The sequence below is a fragment of the Cervus canadensis genome, chromosome 1, assembly GCF_019320065.1.
Source record: "Cervus canadensis isolate Bull #8, Minnesota chromosome 1, ASM1932006v1, whole genome shotgun sequence".
Classification (NCBI taxonomy): domain Eukaryota; kingdom Metazoa; phylum Chordata; class Mammalia; order Artiodactyla; family Cervidae; genus Cervus; species Cervus canadensis.
In genome coordinates this window covers 44196047-44208998 of record NC_057386.1, presented here as the reverse complement: position 1 = coordinate 44208998, position 12952 = coordinate 44196047, and the positions used below count along the sequence as shown (strand labels likewise).

Below are 12952 nucleotides of genomic sequence, written 5' to 3'. Positions count from 1 at the left end.
GGTAAGATTCCATGGTTGAATTTCATAGGTAGGAAAGAGGAGGTGTGCGAGACTACTCCAGTTATACGGGGTGGTTCCAGGGTTCAGAGCTAGACTCTCATGGCAGTTGGCTCCAGGCTCTCAGCCAATAAATGACCTCTGTGTTCATGTTGCTGTCGTGATGACTCAAAGATCTGAGTGAGAAGCAGGTGATGACTAAGGTGACTCCTAGGGACATCTCCGTTGAACAAAGGGTGCTTGCAAGAAGCTGACTGCCATTCCCTTGAGTCAGCTCCCTCCCACTTCTGAAAAGTCTAAGGGGTTCCATTGGGTTTCTGGGTCATGGCACCAGTTTGGTTTGAGCTCAGAAGCTCCATCTAGGTGGCACAGCCACTGAGGCAGTCTAGAACTGACCCACGTGGCTGTGAACCTTCTCTCCAGTTCTAGGGTCAGCAGCAGTTATCTTACAGGCAGGATTGTCTGCTCAGAGCTTCCCATCCCCCTTGGAGAGGGCCACATTTCGGGGGATTCTAGATTCTTCTTATCGGCTGGCTGAGGCTCACCTCTGCCAGCTTGGAGCAGTGGTATCATTGGCTGCCCAGAGAACTGTTGACTGGGGGCAGTGAAGTCAGGCCCCATGAATTTTTGATGGACTCCCCTCCTGAAGACATCAGCGTGCCCTTGAAGGTGGATAATTGAAATTCAGATTTGGATATTCTATTACTTGGCGATATTCTTTATGAGGCAGCTTTGTGTTTTGCAGTGACTCGGTTGCAGCTTTAGTGACTCCATTATGGAGAAATATATTGATTTGTCAGGGTGGTGTCAGGGGCGCCGCTCTGATGAAAATTGATTTATCTCTCCCCGAGCAGCTTGTGTTTTTAATTCGTCTTTGCCTCCAACAAGGCGTGGGGTGGGTATGTGTGTGTGTGAGGAGGGCGCCTCCACTCTCAGGACTCTCTTCACCCCCAGACACTGAAAATAAGGCTCAGGGTGCAGACCTGGCTCCGGTTTGATGTTCTGTGCCGAGGTTGATAAAATAGCTCCCCATTTGCCTCTGCTGGTGTTGATCACATTTGTGTTCAGTCTGTCCCTTCCCTGACACAGACACCCATAGCTGGGTGTGACAGATGGGGACCGTAACTCCCTCAGCCCTGGGAGGATGGCTCTCTGTCTCTCTCTTTGACAAGAAGCGAGTCAATACTGAAGTGGCAAATGGAACTAGAGAGGTTTCCATTTGCTTTCCGATGAACTGTGGGCAATGACTTTTAATTGTGAGACTTCTCCAGTGTTCAATGGCTAGTCCCTTCATTCATCCCAGCCAGTGCGATGGCGTCTGGGTGCCTGGTCTAGGCTCTCTCCTCTGCCACCTTCTAGCTGAGTGTGGTGGGCAGTGATCTCGTCTCTCTGAGTCAGCCTCCTTGAACACAATGGGAAGATAATGATGCTAAATGGATAGGATTGGTGAGAGAAGGGAAGGAAATGATGCATGTAAGTTCTTAGCACATGGCCTGGCCCCACACAATAAAAACAAGGGTTGAAAGTCCGTAAGTAAAATAAACAAAATAAAACGGGATCATTATGTGTTGGGCTCCTGTTCTATGATTATGTTGGCTTTGGTGAGACAGATGGTTCCTGCATCCAAAGAGCTCAGTCTAGGGATAGAAACATGCTAGGTCAAGGCGAACAGCATGAAAGTATAGAGGGAGCATCCAATTTAGAGTGGCAGGGGCAAGGTTCAGAGAGGACTTCCAGAATGAAGTGATATCTCAGCTCATTTCAAAGTAGGAGCAAAAGTTGGTTAAGGAAAGAAAAGGAGTAAAGTTGAAGTCAGAGGCAATGGTATGTGAAGATCCTTATTATTTAGACAAGTCATTTGATCTTGGAATATTTCAGTAGGCTTGGAACAAAGAGGGTGCATAAGTTTGGGCATAGGAGGTGATTCCAGAACGATGATTGCAGTCCTCATTTTGAAGGGTCTTGAGCTAAATAGAGAAGCTTAAACATATTTGTCAATGTCATGAAGACTCAGAGGTGCCATTACAGGGGTTTAATCAGGGGAAAGTGTGATACTTTGGAAAATGTCTCTGACAGCAGGGTGGATGATGGATTGGAGGGACACTTAAGCTTGATGGAACCTGTAACAGGAACACCCACTTGAAGGTTGTTGTTGTTGTTGTTTTTTAAATATAATCCAGGGATGTAGAGAAGAAAGACTAAATTAAGGGTGTGATGATTGGAATAAGTTAGAGAAGATAGATAGGAGAGACAGGATGGGAGGGCATGTTGGCTGGGATGGAGGCTGAAAAGACAGAGGAGGTCAGGTCACTCTCCAGTGGCTGGAAGGACAGTGGGAGTATTAGTTTCCAAGGGGGTGCCCTAACAAAGTCCTCTGTACTGGGTGGTTTAAGGCAACAGAAATTTATTGTCTAGGTTCTAGAGGCTAGAAGTCCAAAGTGTGGATAGAGTCATACTTCCTCTGTTATCTGTAGGGAGGAACCCATCCTTGCTTCTCCTAGCTTCTGGGGTTTGCTGGAATTCCTTGGCATTCCTTGGCTCACAGGTGCATACCTCCACATGGCCGTCTCCTCCCTGTGTATTTATCCTATACTTTTAGGGACACCAGTCATGTTGGGTTAGGGTCCCACCCGATTCCAGCATGACCTTGTCTTAACTAATACATCTGCAATGACCCTATTTCCAAATAGAGTCACAGTGGAGGTATTGGGGTTCAGAACTTCCAGACTACTGACTGGAGTACATACACAATTCTTAACAGTCCAACCTTCAACCCCCCAAACTAATATCCTTCCCTCATGAAAATATATTCATCCTACCCTAACACCCCCAAAGTCTTAACTCCAGCATTAATTCTATATCATCTAAGAGAAACGTGTGTGCATGAGTGCATGCATGAACACACACACACACACACGATATGGTGTCAGATTCCCACTGTGCTGGAAAATAAGCTGAAGGAGCAGGTGGCAGGTGGGAGAGGTAGGAAGACTGAAGAGATTTCAGTTTTGGTTGTCAAGTTATTATCTCTCATGAGGCACCAAGTGGAAGTTGGGTACTGCATGTTCTTATAGATACTATAGTTGGATATCATGCAGTCTTTTAAAAATATTTTATTTATTTATTCATTTTGGCTTGCCTAGAAAATTCCATGGACAGAGAAGCCTGGTGCAAGAAGCCTGGTGGACAGAGAAGTCCATGGGGTTGAAAAGAGTCAGACACAACACACACATACACACACACACACATACATGTCTTAGTTGCAGCATGTGGGGACCTAGTTCCCTGACCCGGGACTGAACCCAGGCTCTCTGCCTGGGAGTGCAGAGTCTTAGCCTTCGTCTTCTCTGGAGCACCAGGAAAGCCTGGATACCATATATTCTTGTAGGTAGTTGGGTACCTGTAAGAAATGAGTGTGCCTCTTGTTCTGAGGTGAATTTGGAGAAGAAAGACAGGCGGAATGATGATGGATCATGGCAGTGAAGACATGGAGCATCAGTTGCCCCATTCACTGGATATTATTTCTTGGTGCTCACCTTACATCAAGTATCCTGGGGGACTTCAAGATACACCTGCCACAAATCTCATCCTCGAAGAGCTTACAGTCGTAATGGGATTTGTGGCTGGACCAGAACTTACAGTCCACAAACAGCTGCAAGGCAAGATAGTAATAAAAAGTATTGACCACCAGGAGACGTGATAAATTGCTGTGGGAATTCATGGAGAGTAGATGTGATGTCTTCCAGATGTGCGTGTGTGTGTGTGTGTGTGTATGTGTGTGTAGGAGGAGGGGAATTCAAAGAGGAATTGATTTTAGAGCTGGGCTTGGAAGTATGGGTCATATTTAGGCAAGTGGTGATGGGGTCAGGGTGGTTGATTTTGCAGGCACATAGGAGAAATGAGAAGGAGGTCATCTAAACACTATCCTGGGAACGTAAGGCATTTAAATTAAGTACAAAAGTCAAACTGCATATATTTTGGTATAAAAAAGCAGGGGAACACAAGGTGAAAAGACAGCCCTCAGATTGGGAGAAAATAATAGCAAATGAAGCAACAGACAAAGGATTAATCTCAAAAATATACAAGCAACTCCTGCAGCTCAATTCCAGAAAAATAAATGACCCAATCAAAAAATGGGCCAAAGAACTAAACAGACATTTCTCCAAAGAAGACATACAGATGGCTAACAAACACATAAAAAGATGCTCAACATCACTCATTATCAGAGAAATGCAAATCAAAACCACAATGAGGTACCATTACACGCCAGTCAGGATGGCTGCTGTCCAAAAGTCTACAAGCAATAAATGCTGGAGAGGGTGTGGAGAAAAGGGAACCCTCTTACACTGTTGGTGGGAATGCAAACTAGTACAGCCGCTATGGAAAACAGTGTGGAGATTTCTTAAAAAACTGGAAATAGAACTGCCATATGACCCAGCAATCCCACTTCTGGGCATACACACTGAGGAAACCAGATCTGAAAAAGACACGTGCACCCCAATGTTCATCGCAGCACTGTTTATAATAGCCAGGACATGGAAGCAACCTAGATGCCCATCAGCAGATGAATGGATAAGGAAGCTGTGGTACATATACACCATGGAATATTACTCAGCCATTAAAAAGAATTCATTTGAATCAGTCCTAATGAGATGGATGAAGCTGGAGCCCATTATACAGAGTGAAGTAAGCCAGAAAGATAAAGAACATTACAGCATACTAACACATATATATGGAATTTAGAAAGGTGATAACGATAACCCTATATGCAAAACAGAAAAAGAGACACAGAAATACAGAACAGACTTTTGAACTCTGTAGGAGAATGTGAGGGTGGGATATTTCAAAAGAACAGCATGTATACTATCTATGGTGAAGCAGATCACCAACCCAGGTGGGATGCATGAGACAAGTGCTCCGGCCTGGTGCACTGGGAAGACCCAGAGGAATCGGGTGGAGAGGGAGGTGGGAGGGGGGATTGGGATTGGGAATACATGTAAATCCATGGCTGATTCATATCAATGTATGACAAAACCCACTGGAAAAAAAAAATAAATAAAATAAAAAAAAAAAAGAGAGAAATAAAAGAAAAAAGAAAAAAAAAGCAGGGGAACAAAGCAGCATTTTCATTTATCTTACTTGATATAATAGCATTATGTAGAAGAGGATCCTGTTATTTCCACTTTCAGATGAGGAAATAGAGGCTTAGGAGAATTGAATAGCGTGTCAAATTCACAGAGTTAGTAAAAGGTAGAGCTGGAACTCAAACTGATGTTCCTTTGACTCCAAAGCCATGGTCCTTCTGCTGTGTCTGCTTTATTATTCCTCTCCCTTTATACAACATCCTGATTCATACTTGCTTCGTTAGTAAAACCAGCCCGAAAGGAAATCTATTGGGTTGACTATGGGGGCCAAGATGAGGAAAGTGGACAGGGACAGTTTATAGGGAGACCTTTTTTCTGATTCCAAGGGAAACGTCTTTCCTGCTGCGGATCCTCTCCTCCGGTGTGAAGGCTGAGGAATGGGCAAGGATAATTTTCTGCCTAAGACAGTCCCACAGAAGATCATCTGGCTATCTACACAGTGGATGTGGCCAGGGCAGCATGGATACCTGTCCATGTTCAAGGTCACCTTGGGCTGCTGCATAACTTTGGGCTTGGACAGTACAACCTTAAAGCACCCATTCCCTGGACTGAAGCCAAACAGTCTCAATATCTCGCAAGGGACCTGCAGAGAAGACTTAGGATTCAGAGAAGTAAGGACATACTTCACTTGCATTTAGAGGAGGAGGTGGCTCGGCCTCCAGGTCAGATGGTCTTGCTCTATTTCCTGACCCTGACCGGCAGCCTTTCCAGGACTGAGGACCTGGCCAGAAACCCGTGAGCAATCATCACACACCCGTCTCATGTCCGGGACCCTGGCCGGAGGCACATCCTGCTGAGAGTGGCCAGGAGCCCGGTCTGTATGTCTAAAGGGCAGCAGTGCTTTATGACTGAGTTGCCTCAACCGTGATGGGATCTTCTGGAAGAAGCCTAGACACAGGAAACTGTAGGAAACCGCTCCTTGTCTGCTGAAGATGTCTCCATACCAAATAATAATAATGATTTTTTTAAAGGAAAAAAGTATCCTGTTAACCATGTTCCTTTGTGAGTTCTTACTATGTTCCTGACACTATTCTGAACGTCTTGAATTCATGAACTCATCTAATCCCTCCCTACACTATTGTGCCTGGTGTCGTGTCTGACTCTGCAACCCCATGGGCTGTAGCCTTCTGGGCTCCTCTGCCATGGGATTTCCCAGGCAAGAATACTGGAGTGGGTTGCCGTTTCCTACTCTACAGGATCTCCTGTCCCAGGGATTGAATCCTAGTTTCCTGCATGGGCAGGCAGATTCATTATTGCTGCACCACTTGGAAAGCCCATTGCTACTCTATTATGGATGCTCTTAGTATACCCATTTTGTAGATAATAATTGAGGCTTAAGAGAGATTAAATAAACTGCCTAAGATTCCACAGTCTGTTAGTGATAAGGGGGAGATTTGAACCCAGGGCTTCCTGATCTTGGAGCATATACCCTTAACCACTATTCTGTGCTTCTTCACCTAGACGCCCAGCGTGACTCAGGGGAGCCCCAACCTGCAGCCAGAGGGAGAGTCCCGAAGCCTCATGGAGGCTCTCTCAGATCCTGACTAAGACATCACATTAGCGGGTGTCATTCAAGGGCATTGTGGAGCTCTTGTTCATTCCAAGGCCAGGGCAGAGCAATGTCCTTGAAGCTTATAGAAGGCATGCCCCTTGCTGTTTATCTAACTGCCTCCCCACCCTGGAATCTGCTCCTCCCCCTAAGTTCTCCATCGTGGTTAGTGATGACGTTATCCAATCCATCTGATCTCCAAAACCAGAAGCCTCAGAGTTATTAGGACTTCTCCCTCCTCTGGAGGGCCCCACCCCCATCCAATCCATCACCAGTCCTGCAAATTCTTTCTGGCACACGTTGTCTGGAGCCCAGCCTTTCTTGTCTCCACCCCCACAGCTATTCTCTGTACATCTTCTGTCGAGATGCTTGCAGTCCTTCCTCTTCAGCTCACGTACCTTGACTAAGATTCTTCCCAAACGGGACCTGAACTCCTTACATCTCCCCGTCTGCCGTGGCACTCCACTAGCCCCAAGTTTCAGGTATGCTCGTTCCCCAGAAATGATGTGCGTGCCCACGACTCTCAGTCTTCCACGATCTGCTCTGTTTCACATGTCTCGCTTCTGTTGTAGCGCTGGGAGGACTCCTACTCACCTGTCAGGGTCCCAACCGTGTGACACTTCCTCAGGGAGGCCCTCTGGGTTCCTCTGCTCCAGGGGCGTGTTCTCTTCTCCCTCCTCGGTGCTCTGACTTCCCTTACTTATATGCTTGACTGACACAGACTGGATACTTCTAGAATATGTCTGCTAACATCTCTCTCTTCCTTCAGATACAGGATCTTATTTATCTTTCTCTCCTCTGCCTCTAGTATTGTGCTTAGACCATAATATGACAGGTAAAGGGCTGTTGAATAAATGGATAAAAAAATCCCAAACTGACATATTGATGGTTCCCATTACATACAGTTCACACACACACTTGCAAAAGGTATTGGAATAGCAGCTCTTGAGATTAGCTTAGTAAATAAGGAAACCTGGTTTCTGCCCATATGTCTGCAGCCCTCACCAAATCACTCCATGGAAAATACTGCCCTGTCAGGACTTCCCTGGCAGTCCAGCAGTTAAGACTCTCCACTTCTAATGCAGGGAGTGTGGATTTGATCCCTGGTTAGGGAACTAAGATCCCACATGCTGTGCAGTGCAGCCAAAGAAAATACTTCCCTGTCGCTGAGACCCACTGGCAGTCACTGTGAGCTTGTGGATGGCATCTTTTAAGTCCCACCTCGAAGGAGAAAGCAGGTGGTGGAGGGAGAGGGAGAGGGGGCAGCAGCTATTTCAGAGCCTTCATGAAAGCTGCTTGGTAAGAAAGAAAATCAAATGCCACCACCAGCATCACAGCCACCCCCTGACTGTAGCGTACGATTTCTTTAACACCTTAGCAGACAAGCACCCCCATGGGCGGAATCATCCACCTCACAGGCCCGCACCGGGTTGTCAGTTGCTGATGGAAGGCCTTTGCTCAATGCAGGCTGCTCTAAAGAGGATGGAGACTCCTCAGGGTGGAGAGTGCAGGCCCCATTCTGTGTCCCTATATGCTTCCAGAGCTGTGTCAGGGACTCTGTTGCTTTCCTTGATCATCATAGCCACCTGGACCGGGAGATGTCCTTGTTCCCATTACACAGATCGTGAAACAGAGGCTCAGAGAGGGAAAGGCATTTGTCTGACATCACACAGCCTGGGAGAATAAGGATTCAAAGCCAGGTTAAGGTGACCACAGAGGATGAGATGGTTGGATGGCATCACCTACCCAATGGACATGAGTTTGAGCAAGCTCTGGGAGTTGGTGATGGACAGGGAAGCCTGGCGTGCTGCAGTCCATGGGGTCGCAGAGTCGGACACAATTGAGTGACTGAACTGAATTGAAAGTTGGTCCCTTTACCACCTCATCTGCTAGATCAGGAGGGAGGCAGGGAGAGGCTCAGGGACCTCCGAGTCAAACAGCTTTCTCTGTGACTTTGCCGAGTCATCTGTACCCTCAGCCCTCTGCTGCACCAACAGCAGACCTCAGGTGCTGACCTCAGGGTGTCCATGTCTGCCTCACACAATTTCCTGCCCTCCTGGGGTTTGTGTCTCTAGCATTGGTCTTCAGAATCCATATGGAATGAACTCCATCAGCCTTCTTCTAGTTGTCTCCTGCAAAATTGTCCTATGTGCCTGGAACATATTTTCATGTATATATCTAAATGCGCCACTTGAGCTATATTAATATACATATAGATCCCTGAATAAAGAGAGTTTTGGTTCAAGGGAACATCAGAAATGTGGTATGTACAGATGTCACATTTTGCAGGGATCACTGTCCAGATGAGAGAAACCAAGATCTAGCAGGTAGGGCAGGTCTGAGAACAAAGCAGTAGAAAGAGTGTTTGAAGGAAGCAGAAATGTTCAGCCTGGAGAGACTTGCCAATATTAATATTAGAGCAGCTCCAAGCGAGACAGCATAAAAGTTAAGGAGGGAAAGATTTCTAACCAATGGAGTAATCAATGAAAAACAGTTTGAGCTATCAATGAATGACCTTCTTCCATACATATGTATTAGGAATTTATAGGTCTCTAGACTCGGCACTGGAGCCTTATATGAAATGGCTTTTTTTGGAGCGGGGAGTGGGGATGGCAGAAAGCTTCCAGCCACAAGAAGAGTCCAAGCAGGAGTTGGATGGTTACCCATCATGAGCTATATTAATTCCAGTGCTAAATGGGTGATTGGCAAAGATGAGTTCTAGTGTATCGCAATTCAGTAGAGCAGTGGTCTTCAACCATTCTGGTACCAGGAATTCATTTTTTGGAAGAAACTGTTTTCACCAACTGGGGCAGAGAGGATGGTTTCAGGGTGATTCAAGCCCATTCCATTTATTGTGCACTTTCTTATTATTATGTCAGCTCCACCTCAGATCTTTAGATCCTAGAGATTGGGGAATCCCTACAGTAGAGTAAAGAGAGATGCAGTCATCTCTGTACCATCCAGCGTGCCTGAGGCAGGACACTGTATGCTATAATCACTGATTCACTGACCAGTGCAGTGCATGACTGCTGTCCACAAGCCACATACCCAGGGTGTGTAATGGGGTGACCCTGGTGGCTCAGATGATAAAGAATCTGCCTGCAATGTGGGAGACCTGGGTTTGATCCCTGGTTTGGGAAGATCCCCTGGAGAAGGGAATGGACACCCACTCCAGTATTCTTTCCTGAAGAATCCCATGAACAAAGGAGCCTGGCGGGCTACAGTCCATAGGGTTGCAAAGAGTTGGACATGGCTGAGTGACTAACACTTTCACGTTTCACTTTCAAGCTAGCACCCAGAGAGAACTAAAGGAGAAAAGAGCTGAAATGAGAGCAGAATGGATTTGGCTTGAATGAATATGCTGACCCACAAGGGGACTGATCGCTGACATGAGCATGTGAGGGGAAGCAGTCTCTCTGTCTTAAGTGATTCCTTGAAATCTTTTAGGCGCCCATTTCTACAAGGCTTTAACCATAGGGTGTGCACTTTGCTCATGAGACATGTGAACGTGTGAGCTTAGTTGTGTCTGACTCTTTGTGACCCTGTGGACTGCAGCCCATCAGGCTCTTTTGTCCATAGAATTCTTCAGGCAAGAATACTGGAATCGGTTGCCCTTTTCCCCTCCAGGGGATCTTCCTGGCCCAGGGATCGAACCTAGGTCTCCTGCATTTCTTGCATTGGCAGGCGGAATCTTTACTGCTATGCCATCTGCGAAGCCCGCTCATGAGACATAGCCCTGGGCTATAAAATCAAAATTGGACGGAAATACTCAAAATGTTCTGATAGCTGTTGGGCTTTCTTGTCATTCTCCCTAACCTCTGTCCTGCGCCTTTGGCTCATATCTCTCAGACATTCCCTGTGGTTTTCTCATGAGCTCTGAGATGAGGGGGATGGTGTTGGCTGGGCCTGAACCATCACTCTTTGAATAACAGACTGAATCTGTCACCCACCTCTCAGGACGCTTGATCTCCTGTTTTTTGTTTGTCTGGCTTTTGTTTTCTTTTTTTAACTCCACTAACCCTCACTGTCCTCAGCCCAGAAACATTGTTCTGGGAAAAAGAACATTGCTTATGGGTCAGGCACTGGGCTAGTTGTAGTCTTCACCTGACACCAGATTCACTTTTAGCTTCCCCCCTCCCCAAAGTCTTTTCTGCAGATGAGTATCTAAGAGCTTAGGAGAGTGGTCTAAAACAGGGATCCCCAACCTCCGGGCCCTGGACTTAGTACCTCCTGTCAGACCAGCAGCCACGTTAGATTAGAAATAATATGTATAATAAACAAATTGCACTTGAATCATCCCGAAATCCCATCCCCGGTCTGTGGAAAAACTGTCTTCCATGAAACTGGACCCTGATTCCCAAACGGTTGGGGACCACAGGCCTGAAACACACAGCAAGCAAGTGGTAATGTCAGTTTCAGTCGTGTGTGTGTGTGTGTCCTGTCTCCATATACCATGCTCTTCCTACTCCTGGGGAAGAAGGGATCACCCTGGCAGCAGTCCCTCCCCCTGCCCGTCCAGCCCCGCCAGGGCATCCTTGCTTGCATCGAGAGCAGACAGAACGCACACTCCTCTGAACTGGTGGATGCCCAGGGAGCCTCCTTTCGCTGGGAGGCAAGAGTGGTTCTGAGCCCTTGAAAGCGCTGTTCCAGATCCTGGCACCAGGTTTGTTTCATTCAAGTTGGTGCTCACGAGAAGGAGCAGATGGCTTGGACAAGGGCATTGCCAATTTCTTCTTGATCTGTGAGCATCTGCCCAAGGGAACAGCGCATTCTGAGGAGCCCCAGGAGACCAGCGTCACAGCCGAACAGGAAATCCCCCTTTCTGTCTTTCGTGTCTCCTTAGAAGTCCTCGCTCCTTGCCTGGAGGAAGCACCCAGCTCATAGATGACTAATGCCGGTCTGCAGCCTTGGTTTCCTCTTCTTTAAAATGATGGGTAGCAATGTCTTCCTGGCAGGGGGTGAGGATCAAATCAGCAAGCTTAGGCTCCTCTTACGGGATCGATAGTAAATTTTTGGTGATGTTGTTCTCTGTTGATCCCACCACTCTCTTTTCCCTCGCCCCCATCTCTGGGCCATGGCTGGAAGCAGAGAGTGTATCTCCTTGGCGGGGGGAGCAGATTGTTCACTGTAACCAAGGGGTCACCTGCCACTGTGAGCTTAGGGTCTGTGCTTCAGAGCCCAGGTGTAGATTCTCCTGCGGGTCTGGGTGCCGCTGATTGCCAGAAACCCGTCTGTGCTTATTTAGCTCTGTCCTCTCACTCTCCAGTGCCTTGACCCTGCATCTGATTTGGGAAGTAGGAACAGGACAGAGAGCAAGTTCAAGTTTAGAGAGCATGATTGCGCTGCTGTTAACACCGTGGACAAACATTAATAGGTCTCGCTTGTCCTGTTGAATGTCTCCTGTTCTCTTAGCAATATTGGAGCTGGGGAAAATTTTCCCCAACAGCCCCACAGACCAGAGCCTATGATGTCTTATAGAGCGAGGACATTCATTATAAGAAGCTTCAGGGAGCTTCGCTGCCCAGCCTGTAACAAGGTCTTATCTGGTAAATGCCCAGAGGAGCAGGGCAGGGTTAGTTTCACGTGTGGGCTTCGCTGCAGAGCCCAGGGATTAATATATAATGCATTCGGCAGTGATGAAGCATCAGATCTGTGGCTGGTTTGAGCGGAGAATGACACTGGCCAGGGGTGAATTCCTCTGTTTATTCCCCTCCCTTGACTGCCCTGTGAGCATGTATATGTGTGTGGGCTGAAAGATCACTTTCTGTTCAGGGGTATCTTGCCTCAGAAAACTTACAGGCAAGTTTGGAGGGGGTGGACACTTAAGAAGGACCATCATTTTAATTTATTTTTGGCTAATGAATTTATTGTGGATGGTATTTTTGTTAATGGATTTATTGCATCAGGCTCAGTGTTTGCATGTGTTTTAACTTATTTAATTTGCACTCTGACCTTGTGAAGTTAAACTTACTATCACTGATTACCGATGGAAAAGACTGAGGCTCAGGGGTTATACTTAAGTTGCTCAGTTTCACAAATTTAGAGTATGGAATTGCTAGTATTCAAATTCTGGTCCTTTCCATCCTGAATATATTTATTGTTCCCACCCAAACAAGTGTCTGTCTTGAAATACAACCTCATAACAATAATGGGTATTTTGAGAAATTATATTTAGTTACTAATATCTTTAAAAAGTCATTTGTTTTCCAAGTTCCCAGGAGCAATTTTTCCATATGGATATGCATTTTAATATAGTTATAAT

General features: G+C 46.5%; 1 protein-coding gene across 1 annotated transcript in view; it reads left to right on the top strand.

Moving 5' to 3' along the window:
- ASIC2 (acid sensing ion channel subunit 2) overlaps positions 1-12952 on the top strand; it is a 1209005-nt gene that overhangs the window by 40364 nt on the left and 1155689 nt on the right. The window lies entirely within an intron of this gene.